At 48.0% G+C, this 26,304-nt stretch overlaps 1 protein-coding gene across 4 annotated transcripts in view; it reads left to right on the top strand.

Moving 5' to 3' along the window:
- The window catches only part of LOC147111529 (cilium assembly protein DZIP1-like), a 580,724-nt gene that overhangs the window by 531,093 nt on the left and 23,327 nt on the right, over nt 1-26,304 (top strand). The gene's annotated exons all lie outside the window — the stretch shown is intronic.

Here is a 26,304-nt window from a genome sequence, read left to right as displayed (position 1 = left end):
GTTAAGCTGCGCCAGGTGATAATGGTCTAAGGTTGTATGTAAAATTCGTGCTCAGTCCTCATTAATATGATTATAAGAATTAGGAGCAGGAGTAGGCCATACGGCCCTTCGAGCCTGCTTTGCCATTCACTAAGATCATGGCTGATCTTCGATCTTGATCTCAGCGCTAAAACTGGCTTACCGCTCAAACAGGTGGGCCAATATCGGGTCCAGTCTAATTCCCAGTCATGTTTGGCACAGGCTTTATTCAGCACTTAAAGGGGAGGTGCAGTGATGCAACTGCACCTCATTGACAATCAAGTTCCAACTTCACCTGGAAGCAGACGGCAGTGGAAGCAGATGGCTGAGCCTCAGCACGGAGAGAGCCCGCAGATTCTCAGACGTGGCTCTTGAGGCACTGGTGGTGGCATTGATGAGGAGGTGGGCTGACCTCTTCTCACAGACTGGAAGGCAGCCCTCGCCACATACATTTCGAAGGCTCAGGCAGGAGATAGCCGCCTATCTGACAGCCAGCATGTGGTCCCCAGGTTGGCGATCCAGAGCCGCAAGAAGTTTAATGACCTCACATGGCAGGTCAAGGTGAGTGAAGGCTTCAGCAAATGCCATATCCTACCATCTGCACCACAAGCCTCACACACTGTTCAATGCACCATCAACAATCTCTACCTCACAATCATAGCTTCACTTCACCCTCACAATCTTACCACTGCTGCAAGACACACACCCACATCTCACACCTTGCACACACTGACCGCTATTCAACTATGGCAGACACATCACCCAAACACATTGCACCACACTCACACACTTCCCTTCTCTTGCAGGCCAAGGTCGTGACAACAGGAGGGAGCAGTGGCAGACAGGTGGAGAGGGCAACTGAAGGAGCGAGTGCTGGAGATCATTGGGTGGCAGATCATGGAGGCTGTGGCAACCGGTGGTAGCGAGGTTGAAGCCCTTGGGGACAACAACAGTATGATCATTCCTAATCCTTCTTCTCACATCCCACTTCCCCCTCATCTCACAATCTCTTCTCACTTTCAAGCGGCTGATGCTGTGTGCATGCATATCTTGTTTTCCCCCTATCATGATCCGACTCATGTGCCTTTCTGCTTTCAGTTAATCAAGACCAAGCACCATACCAGCCTGTCCCCGAGGTGATGCAGGAGAGCGAGGCGGGAGATGAAGAAGAAGACACAACGTCACTGCATCTGTCACTTGCAGACACCAGCTCAGAAACTGGCACTGTGCATACTTTAGAGGCTAGTGTAGAAGCGGGATCTGCACAGGGTGAGGCACCGGGCACGAGTGGGCTGCAACAAGGCAGGGGGAAAGGGTAGCTCAGGTGCCAGCTCCCCGGAGGGTGAATTCATGTGCGAGTTCTGCTGCACAGGATTGAGATGAGGACCTCGATGGGCCGGCCTTCAGAAGAAGATTGATGGGCATGCACACCAAATTGCTAGGTGCAATGGCAAGCCTGCTGCTGAGCCTCTTGGCAATGTTAAGGAGCATGGAGGAGTCTGCTTCCAACATTGCACGGGGCTTTATGCAGAGATTGGAACCTAGGATTTCCAGGCTGGAAATGATAGAAAACTCCCGAAGAGACTGTGTCGACCCAGACATTAAACTCAGCAGCCCTTCACCAGCCATGCCGCAGCCACTGGAGGAGCACTTCATAGGAGCACTAGATCAGGAAAGGGCACCCGAACGATAGGCACTAAGGATTGCACAAGGCTGATTAGTTCACATTTGTATGCGTAAATTGATTTTTTATAAATGTATTCATTTTGTTTGGAATCTTTTGTGGTGTCTCTCATTTCAGCTTTGTGCCCAGGAGGATGCTGTGATGTCCCGTGACAGAGGGATGGTATGATGAGGATGTGGTGAGCAACGGAGCCCTGGGGTTTCATTCATTGTGTGGTGTATGTGCCTTTAAGAGCAATTATGGTGTATGTGCCTTTAAGAGCCCCAGGTGTGCGTAATGCCGGTAATTGCCACTTGGGCTATATAAGCCTGTGTATTGTGTATATCCTTTAGAAACCCCCCCCAGACTTGCTTAGTAAATACCTATGAACCAACTCCTGTCTTCAGTGTCTTTATCTACACACGGACACTACAGTGGCGACGAAGTGGCAACGGACTTACCTGCAATTCGGCAGCACCTCAAGGACATCGATTCCTCCAGCGTCCAAAAGACTCAAGGAAGTAAGAGAAACTGTGGTTTCACCAGCTGGCCAAGCTGGTGACAGGTACTGCGCTAATCCTTCCTGGGCATCAGGCTGGAGCTCCAGCGGTGGGCTCTACAGCTGAGACAGGCAGCGAAATCGGAGGCAAGCAATAACGGACTGGGAGGGTGCACTCGAGAGACGGCCGGCGCGGCAAGCAGGTCAGCGTTTAGACCTCCGTCGGGAACGAGTCTCCAACAGTGAATAAACAGCGTTGTTATCGGTAGCAGCGGTGGGAAAGCGCGGGAAGCGCCATATCGTTGCTACAGAGAGAAAAAAAAAAAGCGCGGGAAGCGCCATATCTTTTCTGAAATGCCTAAATCTGGTAATATTGAGGCTTTTGATGGCGAAATAGAAGATTGGACCACATACGTGGAAAGTGTAGAGGTTTATTGCACTGCAAATGGAATAACAGATGAAAAAAAAGCTTCAGTACTTCTGAACTTAATGGGCGCGAAGACATACGGGCTGTTACGAAATTTAATCACTCCAGCCAAACCAAAGGACAAGACTTTTAAAGAAATTGTTGATACCCTGCAGGAGCATTTAAACCCAACACCGCTGCTGATAGCGGAACGATTCAAGTTCTTCAAGAGAAATCAACACAAGAATGAAAGTAACGCTGATTACCTAACCGAATTAAGAAAGCTATCAAAGTACTGCCAATTCGGAGCAGGACTATCGGATTATCTTCGAGACAAATTTGTTTGCGGTCTCTTAAGTGAAGGAACACAAAAAAGACTGCTTTCTGAAAAAGATTTAACATTGGACAAAGCTATCATACGAAGCAGCAGCAAAAGGAGCTGCAGAGATACAACAAGAGACACAAGACTTCGGCACCCATAAAATGACACAGGAGTTCAGAAGATGTTATCGCTGCGGCAGATCCACCCATAACCAGAGGGACTGCTGGTTCAAGGGCAAAGCATGCAGGCAATGTGGTAAGATTGGACACATTGCACGGGTATGCCAATCTGGACAAAATAAATCCACTGACAGAAAACAAAAAATCAATAAAGAAAAGTACAGGAAGGTACAAATGATGGCGGACAGTAGCTCCGAAGACCAGAATAGCAATAGCGACTCTGGAAACAAGAGACTAAGCTGTCTCAAATTACATAATGTACTTGCCAAAGAGGATTACCAAACCATTTGGGTTACCCTCACAATAGCAGGGTCCCCAGTTAAAATGGAGCTAGATACAGGATCAGCTCTAACCGTAATAAATCGACGAGATTACGAGAGGCTATTTTCGCATATACCTCTAAAAGACACATCCATTATCTTAAAAACATATACGGGGCAGAAAGTCTACCCCAAAGGAAAAATAAGGGTGCCTGTGGTATACAACGACAAAGAAATACAAAAGTTGTATTTATACATTCTACAAGATGGTGGTCCACCGTTGTTGGGACGTGAATGGATAAGGAAGATACGTTTAGACTGGCACTCCATTCAGGCACTGACGGTGACCAGTAAGGAAAAAAACAATGATGACATCATACCTGAACGATTAAAAGACATCTTGGCCAACGCCAAAGAAGTGTTTCAAGAGAAACTAGGAACCTTGAAAGGCATCACCGCCTCAATAAAAGTGGAAGATACAGCAATTCCAAAATTTTTTAAGGCAAGACCGGTGCCATACGCAATACGTCCGGCAGTCGAGGCAGAGCTGAAGAATTTGGAAAAGGCAGGCGTATTATCCAAAATAGATTGGAGCGAATGGGCAACACCCATCGTTCCAGTCATGAAAAAAACATTGAAAAATAACTCTGAGGAACAGAAAAAAATTCGCATCTGTGGGGACTTTAAGGTGACTGTAAACCCGGTCCTTCACACGGTACAGTATCCTCTTCCGAGGATAGAAGATATTTTCGCCTCACTATCCGGAGGGAAACGTTTCACAAAAATTGACTTGGCACAGGCATATCTACAGATGGAGGTTGAGGAGACCTCTAAAAAGTATCTCACAATAAACACACACAAAGGCCTGTACCAGTACAATCGACTGGTTTTTGGAATAGCATCAGCTCCAGCTATCTGGCAAAGAGCTATGGAGCAAGTCCTGCAAGGGATTCCGGGGACTCAATGCTACCTAGACGACATCCTTATAACAGGAGAAAACGACAACGAGCACCTTGCCAATTTGGAGCAGGTGCTCACTAGGCTGAAAGAACGGGGCCTACGAGCAAATCGCCCCAAGTGCGAATTTTTCCAAAATCAGATATCATGTTGTGGCCACATAATTAATAAGGAAGGGTTGCATAAGTCACCTGAAAAAATTGAAGCAGTTATAAAAGCCCCAGCACCTGAAAATGTTTCACAATTAAGGTCATTCCTGGGATTAATAAATTACTATCATAAATTTTTACCGAACTTATCAACTATTCCACACCCTCTTAATGATCTTCTACAGACAGGAGTGATTTGGAAATGGAACGAAGACTGTAAACGTGCCTTCCATAAATGTAAAGACTTAATCACATCCGAGAAAATTTTGGCTCATTACAACCCATCACTATCAATCAGACTGGCGTGCGATGCATCCCCTTACGGCATAGGAGCGATATTGTCCCATAGATTCCCTGATGGCTCGGAACGGCCGATAGCTTTTGCGTCACGCTCATTGAACTCAGCTGAGCGTAACTATGCCCAGATAGACAGGGAAGCACTCAGCCTGGTACGGGGAGTGAAGAAATTCAACCATTACCTACACGGACAAAAATTTACCTTGCTGACTGACCATCAACCCCTCATCTCCATATTCAATCCTAAAAAAGGTGTCCCCATTATGACGGCACAAAGACTACAGAGGTGGTCCCTTTTTCTAGGGGCACACCAATACAACATTGAATACAAAGGGTCAAAACAGCATGGGACTGCTGACGGTTTATCACGCCTACCATTGCCAACGATAGAAGAGGCACCTACAGTAGACCCAGTAGAGATATTCCACTCTACCATAGTGGAATGTCTACCGGTGACAAATTCTGCCATTGAAAGGGAGACAAGAAATGACCCTACTCTCTCACGGGCCTACGATTTAACAGTGAAGGGATGGCCAGCACATGGCGAACCACTGTTGCCAGCATTCTCGCAAAGAAGAGAACAGCTGTCAGTGTGCCGAGGAACCTTGATGTGTGGATCCAGAGTGGTGATTCCACCCAAACTCCAGGATAAAGTGCTAAAGGAGCTTCACGAGGGGCATCTGGGTGGAGTGAAAATGAAGAACCTAGCTAGGGCGTTTGTATGGTGGCCAGGTATCGATGGAGACATCGAAGACATGACCAAGAGCTGCCTAGGATGCCAGAAGGTCCAAAATGCTCCGCCACAGGCCCCTCTACATCCATGGGAGTGGCCCTCATCTCCCTGGCAAAGGGTGCACATCGACTTTGCTGGTCCATTTATGGACTCAATGTTCTTAATCGCAGTTGATGCACACTCCAAGTGGCCGGAGGTAATAAAGATGTCCTCCACCACCACGGAAAAAACCATCACAGTATTAAGGGGCACGGTGGCATAGTGGTTAGCACTGTTGCCTCACAGCGCCAGGGACCCGGGTTCAAATCTGGCCTCGGGCGACTGTCTGTGTGGAGTTTGCACATTCTCCCTGTGTCTGCGTGGGTTTCCTCCGGGTGCTCCGGTTTCCTCCCACAGTCCAAAGATGTGCAGGTTAGGTTGATTTGGCTATGATAAATTGACCCTTCGTGTTAGGGGATTAAATACGTGGGGTTACGGGGATAGGGTGGGATATGTGTCGGTGCAGACTCGATGGGCCGAAATGGCCTCTATCTGCACTGTAGATTCTGTGATTCTGTGATAAGGACCATATTTGCCAGGAATGGGCTGCTGGAGCAGATATGTTCTGATAATGGACCGCAATTTATGTCCGAAGAATTCAGAAAGTTCTTAAAGAACAATGGGGTAAAGCACTACACGTCCGCCCCATACCATCCCGCCACCAATGGATTGGCTGAAAGGTTTGTCCAGACCTTCGAGAAGGCCATCAAGGCCATGGGTGGATAACTTCTTATTTGCATATAGGAATGCAACGCATATGGTTACTAACCAAACTCCCGCCATGATGTTCTACAATAGAAACCTAAGATGCCGGCTGGATTTGGTCAAGCCCAACATCCGAAGGGACGTGGAGAACCGGCAGTTTCAGGGCATGAATGAAAGGCCAACTAGGGCCTTCCAGATAGGCCAACCGGTTTTGGCCCGGGACTACCGTACCGAGAAATGGCAGCCTGGAACTATCTGCACACGATTAGGACCACTGATGTATACCGTGGACATCGGATACAGCATAATAAGGCGCCATGCTGACCAAATCATCAAGTCATCCGAAAAGGGACAACCTACACCACCACTCTATACATCTAACGATGAAGTAGAGATACCCATATCTACCTCCGATCCGGTGATACTGGAGCCCGATGAACCCGACACTGGCCTTCAAGCCGAATCAGCCTTGCCAGAAGAACCTACTACACCACCAGAAACTACTACACCCCCGAGGCGTTATCCGGACCGAGTCAGGAAGCCTCCTGAGAGACTAACTTATAATTAATTAATACAGCAATGTATATTATTTTGCATATAACATGTAATTAATAATTACTTAAAATATGATGTACTAGTTAGCTAGAAGGGGAGGAATTGTGGTGTATGTGCCTTTAAGAGCCCCAGGTGTGCGTAATGCCGGTAATTGCCACTTGGGCTATATAAGCCTGTGTATTGTGTATATCCTTTAGAAACCCCCCCCCCCAGACTTGCTTAGTAAATACCTATGAACCAACTCCTGTCTTCAGTGTCTTTATCTACACACGGACACTACACATTGGAATCGGATTCTGATGAGGCATTCACAGACAACGCATCCGGAAAGGGGATTGGCTGCCTGCCTCCTTCCTTCCTCCTTCTCTTCCTCTTCCTCTTGCTCATCTTCTTCTTCCTCCTCCTCCCCCTCCTCTCCCTCGTCGTCCACCTGAGGTGGCCCCGCAATCTCTGGTGGCAAGGGCTGCCCTCATGATGGCCAAGTTGTGAAGCATGCAGCAGACCGCCACGAAATGGGACACCCACTCAGCCGAGTACTGGAGGGCTCCTCCCGAGCGGTCAAGGCAGCAGAACCGTTGCTTCATTAGCCCGATGGTCTGCTCAATGATGTTCCTGGTGGAAATATGGCTCTCATTATATGAGTGCTGGGCACGAGTGTTGGGAGTGTTGCAGAGTGGAGTCATTAGCTAGGTGCAGAGCAGATAGCCCCTGTCTCCAAGCAGCCACCCTCAAGTTTCACGTGGTGGCTGGAAGGCTGCTGGCACACCGGACTGACGAGTGATGAAGGCATCATGGCTGCTGCCAGGATAGTGGGCATTGGCCCTCAGGAAGCACTGGGCGTGGTTGCACACCAACTGCACATTAAGTGAGTGGTAGCCTTTGTGGTTACAGATGATCTAAGGAGTGTTATGCAGCGCCTGCAAAGTCACATGGGTACAGTCGATGGTGCCCTGCACTATGGGGAAGCCCACCATCCTGGCAAAGCCACATGCGCGCTCATCCTGCTTCTCTCTGCGCAGAGAGAAGAAAATTAATCCCTTCTCCTGGAGTAGAGAGCCTCAGTGACCTCCCAGAGGCAGTGATGGACGGCGAACTGTGAGATGTTCGCTATGTCTCCTACTGCAGACTGGAAGGATCCACTAGTGAAGAAAATGAAGGTCATAGTGACCTTGACCGCCACTAGGAGAGCCGTGGTCGCCCTGCTCTCAGGCTGCAGGTCTGGTTGCAGGAGGTGGCAGAGTTTAGTGACCAGCTCCTTGGTGAAGCAGAGACTCCTAATACAATGCCCCTTGCTTAAGTGGATATAAGAGAAGTGCTCTCTGAAGACATTAGGTGAGTAAGGCTCCTGTTGAGAGCCCTCCTGGCTCTCCTCCTCCTCCCTTTGTGTGCATCTTCTCGTCTTCTTCGCTGCCTCTGTTCCCTCTCCCTAAAATACTCGAGCACGAGGGGGACTGCCAGTAGAGCCCCAATAACTGTGCGCAAGTGTTGTGAGTAGAACCCTTTAAATAAGAATTAAGGCATTCTCCACTTGCAACAACACTCCCTGTTACCTTAGAACTTTGAAAGATGTTACTAAAGCTACTGGAGTTGCAGAAAGTTGCACAGAGCCAGTCAAACTGTCCAAACATACAATTCGGGTCGAGGGCTTCCCGCGGGTGTAAGGCCCCGACCTGCACTTACCTTGCGCGCCGGCCATTGAGCTGTGGGCCCCCGTGGAATTCCAATCCGGGGCCTGCTCCAGCTGCCGGCACGCAGTGCTTGCATATCCCAGGGGCGCAGTTAGTTCGATGCGGCCCCTGGGATCACGTGGGCCATGGGGAGCCAATCGGAGCAGGGAATGCTTCATTCATAAGTTTGACAGGAAGGGCTGTCAAACTTATAAACACTACAAACCCCAAAACATCACTAAATCTTCAAATAAATTTTATTTAAAATCACATTTTTTAAATAAACTACAAATTACATGAAATAACTATTTTAAACAATAATTTAAATTTTTCAAAAAAATAATTTTATTTTCTAACGGGGTTAAAAATAAACTTACCTTTCTTTAAAGTCTTTAAAAATAATGAAGCTGTGGAAAAAATGTTTTAATTTTAATTAATTCACCACTTACCTTGTGAAAAGCAGGGTTTGCGACTGCTTTTTATATGTGTAACTTCTGGAGACTTACCCTCCCGGGAAAACCTGCAAAAAAACAGAAGTTCGATGCGCATGCGCAGCCTCTCCTGCGCACCGTTCGAATTCTGAACCCCTTCTTTCAGGGGAACGGAAGTGCCGGTTTCCCACGCATGCACAGTGCATGCAGGAAACCGGCACTTCCATTGGGCTCACGGGTGAGTACCCCGTGTGTACTCACCCGTGGAGACCCGAATTTCTGGGCCTATATGATGTGTGATAGAGCTGAAAGATTGCGTGAGTGTGTTGTAGCCTCAGCATGGCTGTACTAGGTTGAGAGTAAACTCACTGTGACAGACATCCTATGGCCATATCTGTCATTCTTACCTTGACAAACTTCCTAAGGCCTGATAACTTTTCATGTATTTGCTTCCATGATTTATACCATCATCAGCCAGGCTTTATTTCTGGTATGATAAAACTCCTGAACTTCAGAGAGAGAACCCCTCCTTTGCAGTACCTTAAGTGCCTGCAAAATGCTCATAGTGAGTGCACAATGGTTTGGTGCTGGTTGCACTGTGAAGAATTTCAACTCTATAAATTCAATTTACTAAATGCAAAATAGGGTTCCAAAGGACTAAAGCAGACTAAAAAAGCTTTCAAAAAGTCCAAGGGCTAAAAGTACGGGGGCTAAAAATTCATCTGTTGAGCGCCACTCCGTAGCGCCATGAAATGGCGATAAAATGACGGCCGCCTTTCTTTTGCCAGCTGGTGGCGGGTCACGCGTTGGCCTCTTTTGCTCTCCCCCTTTTGCGCTGCCGGTAACTGGCAGTGCCCTGAAAAAAAAAGATGGCGTTGTGACGTCAATCCGTGTGCAACGCCGACTTAACGTCACCAATGCGAACTTTGACCATAGTGCTGAATTCAGCGCTATGTCCTAAGCACGGTGTGCAAGCAGGCTGACAGTGGCGCTGTCTGCAGCTCTTAACAGGATAAACACATCATTCAGGTAAGTTTGAATTAAGGGTTTGGACTGGGCTTTTTTGATTTTAGTGAAGCGGTGGCTTGCTACAAAATATGTGAAAAGTTTTTTCAGTATGTAGGGAGTGCTGCTGGATGCTTACAAGGGCTCGGATGGTAAATGAAGGCCTTTGCGAAGACAGAACATGTTGCGAATACTCAGCAGATCACGCAACATCCGTGGAGAGAAAAACAATGTTCACGTCTCAAGTCGACATGCTGCCTGACCAACTGAGTATTTCCAGCATTTTATGCTGTCATTTCACATTTACAACATCTGCTTGCAGAGAGAAGAGGAAGACACAGAAGAGGAAGATGCAGAAGAGGAGGAAGCCGAAGATGAGGAATCAGACGGAAGGATGCATCCCAGACAGCCAAAACATTTTTTATTCACTTATGGGATCTGGGCATCGCTGGAGGTGGTGGTGTTCCCATGCACCTGCTGCCCTTGTCCTTCTAGGTGGAAGAGGTCGCGGGTTAGGGAGGTGCTGCCGAAGAAACCTTGGCGAGTTGCTGCAGTGCATCTTGTAGATGGTACACACTTCAGCCACAGTACGCCGGTGGTGGAGGGAGTGAATGTTTAAGGTGGTGGATGGTATGTGAATCAAACGGGCTACTTTGTCGTGTTGTTGCAGCTGCACTCATCCAGGCAAGTGGAGAGTATTCCATCACACTCCTTACTTGTGCCTTGTAGATGGTGGAAAGGCTTTGGGGAGTCAGGAGGTGAGACACTCGCCGCAGAATACCGAGCCTCTGACCTGCTCTTGTTGCCACCGTATTTATGTGGCTGGTCCAGTTAAGTTTCTGGTCAATGGTAACCCCCAGGATGTTGATGGTGGGGCATTTGGCAATGGTAATGCTGTTGTATGTCAAGGGGAGGTGGTTAGACTCTCGTTTGTTGGAGATAGTCATTGCCTGGCACTTCTGTGGCGTGAATGTTACCTGCCCAAGCCTGAACATCTTCCAGGTCTTGTTGCATGCGGGCATGGACTGCTTCATTATCTGAGGAGTTTTGAATGGCACTGAACACTGTGCAGTCATCAGTGAACATCTCCATTTCTGACCTTATGATGGAGGAAAGGTCATTGATGAAGCAGCTGAAGATGGTTGGGCCTTGGACACTGCACTGAGGAACTCCTGCAGCGATGTCCTGGGGTTGTGATGATTGACCTTCAATCACCATAACCATCTTCCTTGTGCTAGGTATGACTCCAGCCAGTAGAGCCTTTTCCCCCTGATTCCCATTGACTTCAGTTTTGCTAGGGCTCCTTGATTCCACACTCAATCAAATGCTGCCATGATATCAAGGGCAATCACTCTCACTTCACCTCTGGAATTCAGCTCCTTTGTCCATGTTTTGACCAAGGCTGTAATAAGGTGGGGAGCCAAGTGGTCTTGGAGGAACCCAAACTGGGCATCAGTGAGCAGGTTATTGGTGAGTATGTGCCGCTTGATAGCACTGTCGATGACACCTTCCATCACTTTGCTGATGATTGAGAGTAGACTGATGGGGCGGTAATTGGCCGGGTTGGATTTGTCCTGCTTTTTTGGACAGGACATACCTGGGCAGTTTTCCACATTGTCGGATAGATGCCAGTGTTGTAGCTGTACTGGAACAGCTTGGCTTGAGGCGTGGCTAGTTCTGGAGCGCATGTCTTCAGCACGATAGCCGGGATGTTGTCGGGGCCCATAGCCTTTGCTGTATTCAACGCGCTCAGCCGTTTCTTGATATGTGGAGTGAATCGACTTGGCTGAAGATTGGCATCTGTGATGGTGGCAACCTCGGGAGTAGGCCGATATGGATCATCCACTCGGCACTTCTGGCTGGAGATGGTTGCAAACGCTTCAGCCTTGTCTTTTGCATTCACGTGCTGGGCTCCATCATCATTGCGGATGGGGATATTCATGGAGCCTCCTCCTCCCGTTAGTTGTTGAATGGTCCACCACCATTCACGACCGGATATGGCTGGCCTGCAGAGCTTTGATCTGATCCGTTAATTGTTAGATTGCTTAGCCCTGTCTATAGCATGCTGCTTCCGCTTTTTAGCATGCATGTAGTCCTGTGTTGCAGCTTCCCCAGGTTGGCACCTCATTTTTAGGTATGCCTGGTGCTGCTCCCGGCATGCTCTTCTACACTCCTTTTTGAACCAGGGTTGGTCTCCTGGCTTGATGGTAATGGTAGAGTGAGGGATATGCCAGGCCATGAGGTTACAGATTGTGGTGGAATACAATTCTGCTGCTGCTGATGGCCCACAGAGCCTCATGGATGCCCAGTTTTGAGCTGCTAGATCTGTTCTGAATCTATCCCATTTAGCACGGTGGTAGTGCCACACAACACAATGGAGGGTGTCCTCAGTGTGAAGGCGGGACTTCAGCTCCACAATGACTGTGTGGTGGTCACTGCTACCAATGCTGTCATGAACAGATGCATCTGCGAGAGGTAGATTGGTGAAGATGAGGTCAAGTAGGTTTTCTCTCGTGTTGGTTCTCTCATCACCTGCCCCAGGCCCAGACTGGCAGTGGCCGGGATATCCAGGATGGAATCACCTGCCTGCAATCCCACTGGCCGGGCAGGCTGCCTCTTCTTGTTGATCCACTGGCTAGGCAGGCCGCCTCTTGTTGACCCACTGTCTGGGCAGGCTGCATTTCTTGGGTATGTGAAACGAGAAGGCACAGGGTGGAGTTGTGCTGATGGGAGGGTGGGAAAGCAAGAGGTGTATGCCAGAAGGAGGATAATGTACGAGGATACCAGCACCTTTCATCCTTTCAGCCCCGCCGCTGGCCAAGGGCTCTACCATGCCCCTGCCAAGAATGGCCTGCACCGTCTCCTCCAAGGGGGTGAGTTGAGGCTAGGAATGGGAGATGTGCCTCATCATTGGTGCAGATTATTGGTAGGTGAATGATTGGAGGTTTTGCATTGAGCAGTGTGTGAGGCTCGTGGCGCAGTTGGTAGGAGGCGGGTTTTGACGATGCATTCATTGACCTTGACTAGTGGTCTAAGGTCATGAAGCTTCTTTGGGCACTGGAGCCAGGTGGTGTGGGCGACACTGCTGGCAGTGACGGCCTTAGTGATGTAGTCGCAGATCGTTCTTTCTGGAAGGCCTCCTTGCCCCTGAGGGTGTTGACCCCCTGCACAAAGCTGGAGTGCTGCGTGTGAGACCCTCGGTGCCCCTTCCCTGGCTTGCTTAGCCATTTGTGTTAGTGCTGAGGTTAGGAAGATAATTCAATTTTAACAGCTGAATATTCACATTTGGAACTTCTTTTAAATATTGAATATTTCTTAAAAGGCAGAAAGGGCAGAAAAATGTATTGACTCACTGCATTTTATTTTTTATTACTTCAGTGTGCATGGCCCCTATAATTCTCACCAGGACAGCATTGCACGGAAGGTGAGCACTGCGCCACCTAGCTCCAATTACCCCCCAGACCAATTTCACTCCGTTAGCATTGCAGCCATTTCCAGCGGCCGTTAACTGCAGTTGCTGGTGACGCCGGCAACTTTGCTGGCGAACACAAATTTTCTCCCCTGGGTGTTTAACGGCACCCATTACTGCCCTAATTGGGCAAAAAAATGACGGCGGCTGCTCTTCCATAAGCTGGTGGTGGGTCCCACGGCAGCCGCCATTTTGGAACGGCTGGCCGTGCTGCTGACAGAAGCGATCACTGAAGGGATTGAAATGAATCAGATCGTGATGTCAGTGAGTGTGCAGCGCTCATTTGATACCTGATCTGTAATATTTGATTTCACCGCTGCACTTACCGACATGCCTTAACAACAACAGGCAGAGCAAGCATTCAAAAGCAGGAAGGCGGCTCCAGTAATGGCATTTAAAGGAATCAGCAGCAATCAGTTGCGCCTGACATGTTTATGCAGTTTCACTGGCTCTGTGCTAATTTCTGCAACTCCACCAGCTTTATTAACTTCTTTCAAGGTCCTAAGGTATCAGGGAATGTTGTTGTAAGTTCAGAACGCCTTCATTATTTTTTAAAGGCTTCTGCACACACTTGCTCACAGTCATGGGGCTATACTGGCAGTCGGCGTCATGCTCCAGGATCTTCGGCAGAGGGAGCGGAGGCAGCAAGGAAGATGGGAACATGCATGCAGAGGGAGGAGGAGGAGGGCCATGAGGGTTCCAAACAGGAGGCCTTACCCAGCTAGGGTCTTCCAGAAGCACTTCTCCTACCTCCACTTAAGTGAAGAGCAGTGTATTAGGAGGCTTTGCTTCACCAAGGAGGTGGTCACAGAACTCTGCCACCTCCTGCAGCCAGACCTGCAGCCTGAGAGCAGGGTGACCACAGCTCTCCCAGAGGCAGTCAAGGTCACCATGGCCCTCAATTTCTTCACCAGCGGATCCTGCCAGTCTGCAGCTGGAAACACAGCTATCACCTCACAGTTCGTCATCCATCGCTGCATCCGGGAGGTCACTGAGGTTTGCTACACCAGAAGGGACTACGTTATCTTAGCAGAGAGAAGCACGATGAGCAGGCATGTGGCTTTGCCAGGATAGCGGCTTCTCCATGGTGCAGGGCGCCATCGACTGCACAGACATGGCTTTGCAGGTACCGCAGAACAATCCTGAGATCTTCCATAACTGCTAAGGCTACCACTCACTTACTGTGCAGGTGATGTGCAACCACACCCAGCAATTCCTCATTGTCAATGTCCGCTATCCTGGCAGCAGCCATAATGCCTTCATCCTGCGCCAGTAATCTTCCAGCCACCACAGCAAACTCGAGAGTGGCTGCTCGGAGACAAGAGCTTTCCACTCTGCACCTGGCTCATGACTCCCCTCCGCAACCTCACCACTCCTGTCCAGCATTCACATAATGAGAGCCATGCTTCCACCAGGAACATCATAGAGAAGACCATCAGGCTACTGAAGCAACGGTTCTGCTGCCTTAACTGTTCTGGAGGAGCCCTCCAGTACTCGTCGGAGTGGGTGTCCCATTTCGTGCTGGTCTGCTGCATGCTTCACAACTTGGCCATCATGAGGGCACAGCCCTTGCCAGCAGGGATTGCGGCACCACCTCAGGAGGAGGAGGAGGCGGAAGAGGACGACAAGGAGCAAAAGGAAGAGAAGGGAGGGAGGCAGCCATTCATCCTTTCAGATGGACTGTCAGTCAACGCCTCATCAGACTCCGATTCCAATGAATGAAACCCCAGATCCCCATTGCTCACCACATCCCCATCATACCATCCCTGTCTCACGGAATATCACAGTGTCCTCCTGGGCACAAAGCTGAAATGAGAGACTCCACAAAAGATTCCAAACAAAATTTATAAATTTATCAAAAATCAATTCACACATATTTACAGGAAAAATATTAACTAATCAGCCTTGTGCAATCCCATAGTGCCTGTCATTCGTGTGCCTTTTCCTAATCTAGTGCTCCTATGAAGTGCTCCCCCAGTGACTGCAGCATGGCTGGTGGAAGGCTGCTGAATTTCCGTGTGGGAGACTTCAGATGGCCTTGCTGGACGGCTGACAGAAAGCGGCAGGGCAATGGCAGAGTGTCAGAGGTGGGATCAGGAATACTGTCATCTTGAGAGAGGACAGCACGGTCCTGCTCCACTGGCGCACTACCATGCTCCCGGGGTGGCGCCTCAGCATTCTTAGCAATCTGTTAGAGCACAGATTGCTGGGCTTCTGCGACCAGCCCCGGTCAACAGTTGTAAACCTAGTTACGATGGCAGCGGTCTGAGCTTGGGTGACATCACGCTGAGACTGCATGAAAGCACTCTGAACTTCTGCTGCAGCACTAAGACGTTGGGTCGCTTCCACCTGTGCTGCAGTAAAAGCTGCGACATCGCTCATCATGCGCACCATTACATCTGGGTCGACACATTCTCTTTGGGAGTGTACCATCATTTCCAGGCTGGAAATCCTGGGCTCCATGCTCTGCGCAGAGCCCCATGCAATGTTGGAGGCGGACTCCTCCACACTCCTTGACATTGTCAAGATAGTCTCTCGCAGGCTTGCCATTGCATCCAGCAATTCGGTGTGCATGCCCATCGCCCTTCTTCTGAAGGTTGCCCCAACAAGGCCCCCGAGTTATCCTTTCCCCCTGGCCTTGCTGCAGCTCACTCATGCCCGGTGCCTCATGTTGGTCAAATCCTGCTTCTACACTAGCCTCTAAAGTTTGCGTAGTGCCAATTTCTGAGCTGGTGTCTGCAAGTGGCAGATGCAGTGATGCAGTGTCCTCTTCCTCCTCTTCTTCTCCCCCCTTCGCTCTCTTTGATGACATCAGGGACAGGCTGTTCGGGTGCTTGTTGATTATCTGAAAGCAGAAAGGCATAAGAGTCGGGTAATGGTGAGGGGAGTGGAGGGGTAAGCCAGAAATGCATGCATACAGCATGAGTAGCTTGAAAGTGAGAAAAGATTGTGGGCTGAGGGGAAGTGGGATGTGAGAAAAAGGATTATGAATGAACATACCATGTTGTCTCCAAGATGTTGAACCACGCCGGTTGCTTCGGCCTCTACCACATGCCGCCCAATTACCTGGAGAACTCCCTCCTCAAGTTGGCTGACATCCTGCGTTTAGCCTGGCTCCCACCTGTCTGCTGCTGCTCCCTCCGATTATGTGCCTGCTTGGCCTGCAAGAGAAAGAGAAGTGTGTGAGTGAGTGTGGTGCAATGTGTTTGACCGATGTGCCTGCCATAGTTCATGTGTGCAAAGTGTGAAATGTGGGTGTGAGTGTTACAGCAGTGGTTCCTGCACTGAATGGCAGACCATGGCACCACAGTGCTGGCTGTCACATGTGGGGCTATCTCCTGCCACATGGTATGGGACATATAGGATGAGGGCTTCCTGCAACTTTGGGGGTAGAAGACAGCTTGCTTCCTCTCCACGGCCACTACGAGTGCCTCCAGAGCTTTGTTGGAGAACCTCCTGGCTCTCTCCCTGGTACGATGATCTGCCATTTCTACGGGTGAGAAATTTGTGACCTTAGCGCCACTACGTATGGCACTAAAACAGCAGCCGTTGCTCTTTTGCCAGCTGCTGACGGGTTCCGCGGCCGCCACCGTTTTGGTCCCTACCTTTGCTCTGCTGGTAACTGGCAGCACTATCTCCAACTAAATGGTGGCGTTATGATGTAAATCGGCTTGCTGAGCCATTTGTGTTAGTGCTGAGGCATTTTTCCCATTTTTTGAGGTTAGGAAGGGAATTCAGTTTTAAGAGATGAATATTCACATTTGGGGATTCTTTTTAACGTTAAATATTTTTTTAAAAAGCAGAAAGTGCTGAAAACTGCATTGTTTCACTTCATTTTAATATGTAATGCTTCAGTGTGCATGGCCCCTTTAATTCTCAGGCCTCTTCATTGCCCACAATTCCTTGTGAGCTCCACAGCCTTCTAGAGGCTGTGCAAGGCTCGAATGCCGCATCTGCACACAAACTTTGGGTTGGATGCCTCCGGCAACGTTACCAGGACAGCGTAGCACGGCAGGTTAGCACTGCGCCAACAATCTCCATCTCCCCAGATGCGCCCATTTTCAGCGGGCGTTAACACCAGCAACTTTACTGGCTAACACAAATTTCTCTCCCTATGTATCCACAACTCTTGCTTGTGCTTGTGCTTGGGCTTGAGCTTCTCCTTCTGCTTGTTGGGGTAGCTGCAAATCCAACTGCCCTGACAATGAGGTGCTGTAGCATCAATGCACCTCCCCTTTAAGTAGTGGAAAAAGCCTGTGCCACACATAACTGTGAAATAGACATTTTTTATTTGTTTATGGGATGTGGATGTCGCTGGCAAGGCCAACATTTATTGCCCATCCCTAATTGCCCTTGAGAAGGTGGTGGTGAGCCGCCTTCTTGAACCGCTGCAGTCCGTGTGGTGGAGGTACTTCCACAGTTAGGGAGGGAGTTCCAGGATTTTGACCCAGCGACGATGAAGGATCGGCAATATACTTCTAACTCAGGATGGTGTGTGACTTGGAGGGGAACTTGGAGGAAGATGCAGAAGAGGAGGAAGCCGAAGATGAGGAATCAGACGGAAGGATGCATCCCAGACAGCCAAAACATTTTTTATTCACTTATGGGATCTGGGCATCGCTGGAGGTGGTGGTGTTCCCATGCACCTGCTGCCCTTGTCCTTCTAGGTGGAAGAGGTCGCGGGTTTGAGAGGTGCTGCTGAAGAAGCCTTGGCGAGTTGCTGCAGTGCATCTTGTAGATGGTACACAATGCAGCAAGTACGCCGGTGGTGGAGGGAGTGAATGGTTAAGGTGGTGGATGGGGTGCCAACTGGACCTGACATTAGTCCACCTGTTGAGCGTTAAGCTAATGAGTAGCAGTTTAGCGCTGAAATCATGACTATAACCATAAGTGAGCATGAATTTTGCGTGTTACCTGGACTATTTTCAGGTAGCGACGCTCAACATCATTTGGCCTTAACACTGCCCATTTTGTGGCTATATCCAATTTCTAGGCCTAACAATTTCCAGTATTTTGATGGGACCTGCCGCGAAATTCGACACCTTAGCCCCAGCAGTTAAGGTCAATTTGGAGAAAAAAACGGTGGCCTGCACTGTTCGCCATCTTGGTGAGGGCAATAGCGTGGGCGGAACGTGCGTGCGCCAGCCACACGGAGAGTATGCAGATTGTGACGTCAGTCAGCGTGTAACGCTGATTTGACGCACGACCTGCCATTTTGGACATCGTCATTCCAATAAACACCCTCTCCTAAACATGTTCAGCTGCCCGAGGGATCCCCCAGCAGTGCTATTTAAAGCGATATATCCAACTTGCAGGTAAGTTGATTATTTCTATTATACTGGCTCTTGCAGACGTCATATGAATACTGGCTTGCTGGAAGACATTTATAAAGTTGTTAACGTGTGCAGGGAGTTCTGGTGGATGTTGGGAAGGTGATGGCTGCTACTGGAAGGCCTCTGACTACACCACTTGCCATGGGGGCTCTACTTGTCGTCCCTCTTGCGATGCAGCATGACAGGGAGGTAGAACAGAGGCAGAAAAGACAAGCTGCTCACAGAGGGAGGAGGAGGATCAGGAGGAGGGATCTCAGCAGGAGGCCTTACCCACCTGGGGACATCAGGGAGCACTTCTCCTAATTGCACCTAAGCCAGGAGCAGTGTGTTCAGCGGCTCAGCTTCACCACCTGGTCACAAAACTCTGCCACCTCTTGGAACCAGACCTGCAGCCTCAGAGCAGGGCAATGACGGCTCTGCCAGTGGCCCTCAAGATGACTGTGGCCCTGAATTTTTTGTCAGCGGATCCTTCCATTGCTGCATCCAGGAGGTCACAGCTGCTCTGTACTCTAGGAGAAGGAACTTCATTGTCTTCAAGAGAGAGAGGACCACGCACGTAGCTTTGCAGGATATTGGGCTTCCCCATGGTGCTGGGTGCCATCAACTGCACACGGGTTAAACCTGGAACTTGCGATCAGTCAAGAATCTTCTTGACAGATCGTACGAATCCCTGGGAAAAGGGCATTTGAGGGTGGAGAGTTGGGCTATTTGCCCAACTTCTGCCCAGCGAATGCCCGTGAAATTCTTATGCCTGGTAAAAGCAGTGTAAGAGTTTTAAAAACAGAAAAATAAAATGTTATTAATAATTTATACATTTAAAAACCTGTGAAATAAGGTAAGCTTATTTTTAGCCCCTTTAAAACATGTAAATTTATTTTTCAAAAAGAATACCCAGTCTCTGACCTGTTATGTTCATTAATAAATAGACATTCTTATTATGAACACAGCTAGCTTCTAGCTAGTCATTTATTCAGTACACGTTCTCTAGGTACAGTATCTGTAGAGATGCAGCATGTGTGCTCCTGTGTGTAGGCTGCCATCTTGACTGTTGCCGTGTGGGTACTATTGCCTCATGGGTAATGTAGTCTTAGTATATATACAGCTGGGTAGTGTAGTCTTGCACATACAGCTATATCCAGCTCTACAGCTCCACCTAGTGTCCACTATAGAATGAAATGTCATTGATCGTTACATCCCCCTTTCTTTGAGGTTTAACAAAATCAATATCAATCAACTTTCAAGAAAACAATGAAGATAATATCAGTAACACTTTTGTTAGTGCTCTATAAACATAAACATTTTCAAAACAGTCAACACATTTTCAAAGCTTTACATTGTACTCAAAGATTAAGTGTATCAGGCTCTTTTACTTCACGTGTGGATCTTCTCAACATGGGTAAGTCTGATGTGTCTTCATGAGATTGTTCTGGCGGTGAATGACAAGATGCAGTTGCGGCATTGTCATCAATCTGCTCTTGTATAGATCGAGGTCTCCTTGCGATCTTTGCTTGGAGAGGGTTTCAGTGTTTCCTTCACTCTTCATGCCATAACTCTCAATGTAGTCAACGCACTCTCGAAAAACTGCTGGCAGCTGGATCCCATCATACAGCATAGTCCTCTCAGCAGCCTCGGCTAAGGGAACACCAAAGATTGGCCTGAGGGAAGAAGGAGTATCCACCGGAACTGCTTCCTGCTCTGGTGCAGGCTTCTTCTTTTTCTTTTTCTCTTTCCACTGCTTAACAACATCTGCTGCGGTTATATCTTTGGACTTTTTCTCCTTGTGTTTTTCCTCTTTGTGCTTTTCTTCCTTTGGCTTCTCTTTGACCTTAAAGTCTTTTTCTTTCTTCTTGGAGAAACTAGGCTTTTTGAAGACATGGATACCCTTTGGCCTTTTCACCCTTGATGGGCTCTCTGCTTCATCACCTGAGTCATCTGGCCTGCTTATGGACAGTTTATACGGTACACTCTCTTGACCAGTTCTAAGTCTTCACAAGCTTTGTCACCTAGTATCAAATCAAGTCTTTCAGCCACAACAGAAAACATGAGATGATGCACTTTGTCTTTGACTGTCACTTTAAGTCTGCATACACATAAGCTATCTATTTTCTGTCCATTATAGCTCTTCAGTAGTACTGACTTTTTCTGTATTTTGGGCTTTTCTTTCATATTTTTTATGTCACTCATACTGATTAAGTTTGCTTTTGCCCCAGTGTCCAGTTTCAATGTAACTAATGCTCCATTTACCTGCAGTGGGATCATCCATTTGTCCTCTTTTACTGCATTGACTTTATGTTCAGCATTGTCCATTTCTGAGGGCTGCACATTTTCTGTATCTTTTTTGATATCGTCACATGACACCATTCCTACAAAAAATGTCTCACTTAAATCAGTGTCCTCAATCACATTAACTTGTTGCCCTTTCGTTGTTTTTACTTTTGAAAAGCATTGTTTGGCAAAGTGATTCTTTCCATTACACTTTGTGCACATTTTTCCAAATGCTGGGCATTGTCTTAACTGGTGTTTGTAACCACAGCGTTTACAATTAAAAATTTCATCCTCCGATTGCTTTGCATTTCTGTCCTGCCCATGTTTCTTCCCTTTGTAGGACACAGCACCGACAGCAGCACTTACTACAATCGCATCATAATTGATTTCACTGAAAGTCTTCGTATGCTTTCGAGCTAGCTTGCTGGCTTGGCATATTTTCACCGCATTTTCCAAATTTAGTTCGGTTTCTCTCAACAGACGTTCCCTGACTTTTTTATCATGAATACCAAACACAATCTGGTCACGAATCATGGATGCTTTGAGCTCAGAGAAATTACATGTCTGTGCTTTCAGTTTCAGATCAGTTATAAAGTTAACAAAAGTCTCATTTTGTTGCTGTGTCTGAGAACGGAAGATGTATCTATCATACGTCTCATTCTTTCTGGGAGAGCAATGTGCATCAAATTTTTTTAGCACATCTTCTAATTTTTCTCTGTTCTCCGCTGGATTAAATACAAATGTATTAAATACCTCTATCGCCTGTGGGCCTGCAACCGTGAGCAGCAATGCTATCTTCCTTGCGTCTGGCTTCGTACCGAATCCGATGGCTGCAATGTAGAGTTCGAATTGCTGTTTAAAAGTCTGCCAATTGTAGTCGATTTTTTCTGTGAGATTCAAACGCTCTGGTGGCTTCAAATTCTCCGTCGCTTTTCACAATTTTCAGCAGATCTTCACCATCCTGGTACCATGTTATGTTCATTAATAAATAGACATTCTTATTATGAACACAGCTAGCTTCTAGCTAGTCATTTATTCAGTACACGTTCTCTAGGTACAGTATCTGTAGAGATGCAGCATGTGTGCTCCTGTGTGTAGGCTGCCATCTTGACTGTTGCCGTGTGGGTACTATTGCCTCATGGGTAATGTAGTCTTAATTTATATACAGCTGGGTAGTGTAGTCTTGCACATACAGCTATATCCAGCTCTACAGCTCCACCTAGTGTCCACTATAGAATGACATGTCATTGATCGTTACATGACCTGCTCTTGTTGCCACAGTATTTATGTGGCTGGTCCAGTTAAGTTTCTGGTCAATGGTGACCCCCCAGGATGTTGATGGTGGGGGATTCAGTGATGATATTGCCATTGAATCTCAAGGGGTGGTGGTTAGACTCTCGCTTGTTGGAGATAGTCATTGCCTGGCACTTATTTGGCGCAAATGTTACTTGCCACTTATCAGCCGAAGCCTGGATGTTGCCCAGGTCTTGCTGCATGCGGGCATGGACTGCTTCATTATCTGAGGAGTTATGAATGGAACTCAACACTGTGCAGTCATCAGCGAACATCCCCATTTCTGACCTTATGATGGAGGGAATGTCATTGATGAAGCAGCTGAAGATGGTTGGGCCAAGGACACTGCCCTGAGGAACTCCTGCAGCGATGTCCTGGGGCTGAGATGGTTGAACTCCAACAACTACAACCATCTTCCTTTGTGCTAGGTATGACTCCAGCCAGTGGAGAGTTTTCCCCCTGATTCCCATTGACTTCAATTTTGCTAGGGCTCCTTGAGGCCGCACTCAGTCAAATGCTGCCTTGATGTCAAGGGCATTCACTCTCACCTCACCTCTGGAATTCATCTCTTTTGTCCGAGGTCTGGAGCTGAGTGGTCCTTGCGACCACAGTTGGTGTGCGACCATGCCCAGCACTTCATGATGGTGAATGATCAGTATCCTGGCAGCAGTCATGATGCCTTCATCCTGTGCCAGTCTGCTGTGCCAGCAGTCTTACACCCCCACATCGAACCCAAGACTGACTGCTTGTCGACAAGGGCTATCTGCTCTTCACCTGGTTGATGACACCACTTTGCAACCCCACCACTTGTGGCCAGCATTCATATAATGAGAGCCATGCTGCCACAAGGAACGTCATTGAGCAGACAATCGGGGTGCTCAAGCAACAGTTCCATTATCTTGACCACTCAGAAAGAGCTCTCCAGTACTCACCAGAGTGGGTGTCCCAATTTGTGGTGGTCTGCTGCATCCTCCAGAACTCAGTCATCATGAGGGCGCAGCCCTTGCTACCGCGGGTTCTGTGACCACCTCAGGAGGAGGAGGAGGAAGAGGAGGAGGAGGAGGAGAGGAGGCAGCCTACAAATCCCCGTTCCCGATGAGCTATCTGCGAGCGCATCATCAGACACCTTTTCCCCTGAATAAAACCCCAGATCCCCACTGCTGAACACTTCCCCACCTTACCATACCTCTGTCACAGAATAACATATCATTTATAAATGATTAATTCCAAAACTACATTACATAGTCAACTAATCACCCTTGTGCATTCCCTAAGAGGCTGTCTTTTGTGTGCCTTTGCCTATTCTAGTGCTCCTACGAAGTGCTACTCCAGTAGCTGCAGCATGGCTGGTGGATGACTGCTGACTTTCAGTGGGCGAGACTGCAGATGGCTTTGCAGGATGACCTCAAGCAGCTCTGAGCCTGGAAGGCCCGACTGTAGACTGCACCACTTTGGCTTGGCGGCAGCAGTCTGGCCTGGCTGGCTGACAGGCAACTGCAATAGCACTGAGAGAGGACAGCAGGTTCGACCATGGAGCCACTACCATTCCCCCAGGGTGTGTAGGGGGGTTTCTCTTGCTCTTTCTGGTCTCCTGCCAGGCTTCGTGCAATAATTACCCTTGAGTGGTTCGACCCACTCCCCCTATGGTTCTAGACCTTGGACTTAGGTGCAGAGAACAGTAGTGCAGAGAAAGAACTCAATAGACCAGGTTGAATAGCACGAAATGGATGCTTTTATTTTTAAACAGTTTGAAGCATTACAAAATACATGTCATAGGCACAGATTAAAGTTACTACAATCATGCACAAATTTATGAACTTGACTCTATGGAAATGGGGAACACACGGCACATCGTAAAAGGGAAAACACATTGCGATTACCCTTAACTCCCTCCCCTATACCTAAACTAAGTTTTGACCTGGGGAACTTGGGATCATGCTCACCACTCTCGAAATCGCGAAAAAGGGGGTTCGCAGCCTTTTTGGCACCGCTTTCCGTCGTCACGTGGATTTGGAAACTTTTGGCGCAGTCGATATTCTCTCTCCCTCGAGGCGGTGGGGTAGACACAGCCTCGATGAGCGCTCGTCAAGGTTGAGATCCACTATTGTGGATTTGGGTTCATGGAGCAGACCTTCAGCTGCAGGCTGTTGAAGAACTGCATGCAAATGGGAGAATCTCTCCGGCCTGGATCGTCGGTTCTCCAGAGGGTTTCTTCTCCGTCGGCCTGGGTCGTCGATGATCTCCCGACCCCAGTACCCGGGCCACCCTCGTCGTCTTCTCGTCGTGGCCGAGCCTTGTTTGGCTGAACACCGACCACGTTGTCTTTTCACCGAAATTGTCCGTCTTTAAAAAGACGAAACGTCTTCATCGATTCCGCATCTACCGAAGTGGAAGAGGTGCCGATCCTGGCACCGTCCGTCCTTCGTTCGTTCCTTGTAGAAGAAGTTCTTGAAGAAGTAGAAGTCTGAAGTCGCCCAGCAAGAAGCAGCAGTGAAGTGAGGTTTTGAAGTTACTTAGATGGACTTTCAATCCATAGTTATACTCTTTTGGGACAGTCTTATCTCCTGCCAAATCATAGTCCTGTCTTTGTATTAATTTTGGCGGGCAGAAATCTCTGCAGGGGCGCTTTGTCTTGTAACGGGAGCCGGTGATAACTTAACTGGCCTTCCTGGCCAATAATGTCTTTTAATGTCTTTTACATTGTCATCGCGACTCGGTTCGCATATTGATCGGTCCGGAGATTTTCCTTGATGGCTGCTAAACGGTTTCTCCATTGTACAATAAATGGGTATAAGTGTTTTTGCATTGTCCGCCCATATCTTGATGGGCCCCATCCTGTACTTAGAATCCATTGAATATGTATGCTGTTTCTCTGAGTTTCGGTTCCCAGATACTGGCTTTCGCGGGCTTACTGTCTTCAATCCACAAGCCTGTCTGGCTTGCAGTAACAGAAATAAAATGGTCCAGAAAACTGATCACGAGGCACGGCGGCCATTTTGTATGCCCTTTTATCAAAAGTTTTTCTGTGCAAGCTTACTTTGGTCAATAAACAGTCTTATTTTATCCGGTTTTCTTGCGTGATTTTTGCTGAAAATTTCGAATCTTACAGGCCCCCCTGTGATACTGATAGCTTGCTTAAAGTATCAATAATCCTTGGTGAGCAAATTTTCCCTGATTCCCCACATCCAAACATTCCTGGCACTTAACTATCTACGACCCTTACGACACATGCAGTTCCCATTTCCGAAGAAAACGAAAATTACCTTGTGCACATTTGGATAATCATAGACAGCATATCTTAAACTATAACACATTCATCTTTTATTAATCCAAAAAACTTAAGAACGACTAATAACATAACAATACTTATTTCCTTAAAGCCCAAAACAAAAGAGAAAAAAAAACGCGAATGGTCAAAATTTTTTAAAATGGGGGGACGCGTAATCTTCAATACTAGCAGCTTAAAGTGGGGTGCCTTCTTCCCCCATTCGCACATAGCGTTCTCTCCATTCTCCTGCATTCTCGTGCCTCTGGAGGCGTTTGCCTCTTTTGCAATGCACGAAGAGCAAAAATATCACAATTAACACCTGACACACTACTAGGATGTGGGATGCTATTCTAATCCAGGCCGGGACCTCTATGTTAGTGAACAAGTCCCACCATGGTGGGATGGTTATGTCCAATATGTCTTTTCCTATCTCTAAAGTCTTCTGCTCCAGTGTGTAGAAATGTTTCTGTGAAACTATAACGGCTTTTAAAATCTTTGTGAGGTGTTCGGGAAGAGGGGGAATGACATAACCAAAATGCGCGACAAATCGTTGCAAGTCTGAAAAATTCTCTTTGATAGTGATGTGAATGGTGGAGGGCGCAGGAATGGGAACAATTCGTTGTTGTGCCACTTGAACCTCGGCCCTGGGTTTGAAACAGAAACTGCTATCACCGATCGAACACCACTCGTGTTGTCCGTAGCGGTAATGAGGCGCTGCAGTGGTGACGCAGTATGTCCCACCCCCGATATATGCTACCTGCGGGGGCACATGGTCCTCTGCCATCGCCTCC

Source organism: Somniosus microcephalus, chromosome 10 (assembly GCF_052327205.1).
Source record: "Somniosus microcephalus isolate GS21.2 chromosome 10, FLI_Smic_1.0, whole genome shotgun sequence".
Taxonomy (NCBI): Eukaryota; Metazoa; Chordata; class Chondrichthyes; order Squaliformes; family Somniosidae; genus Somniosus; species Somniosus microcephalus.
This window is presented reverse-complemented; position numbering and strand designations above follow the sequence as displayed.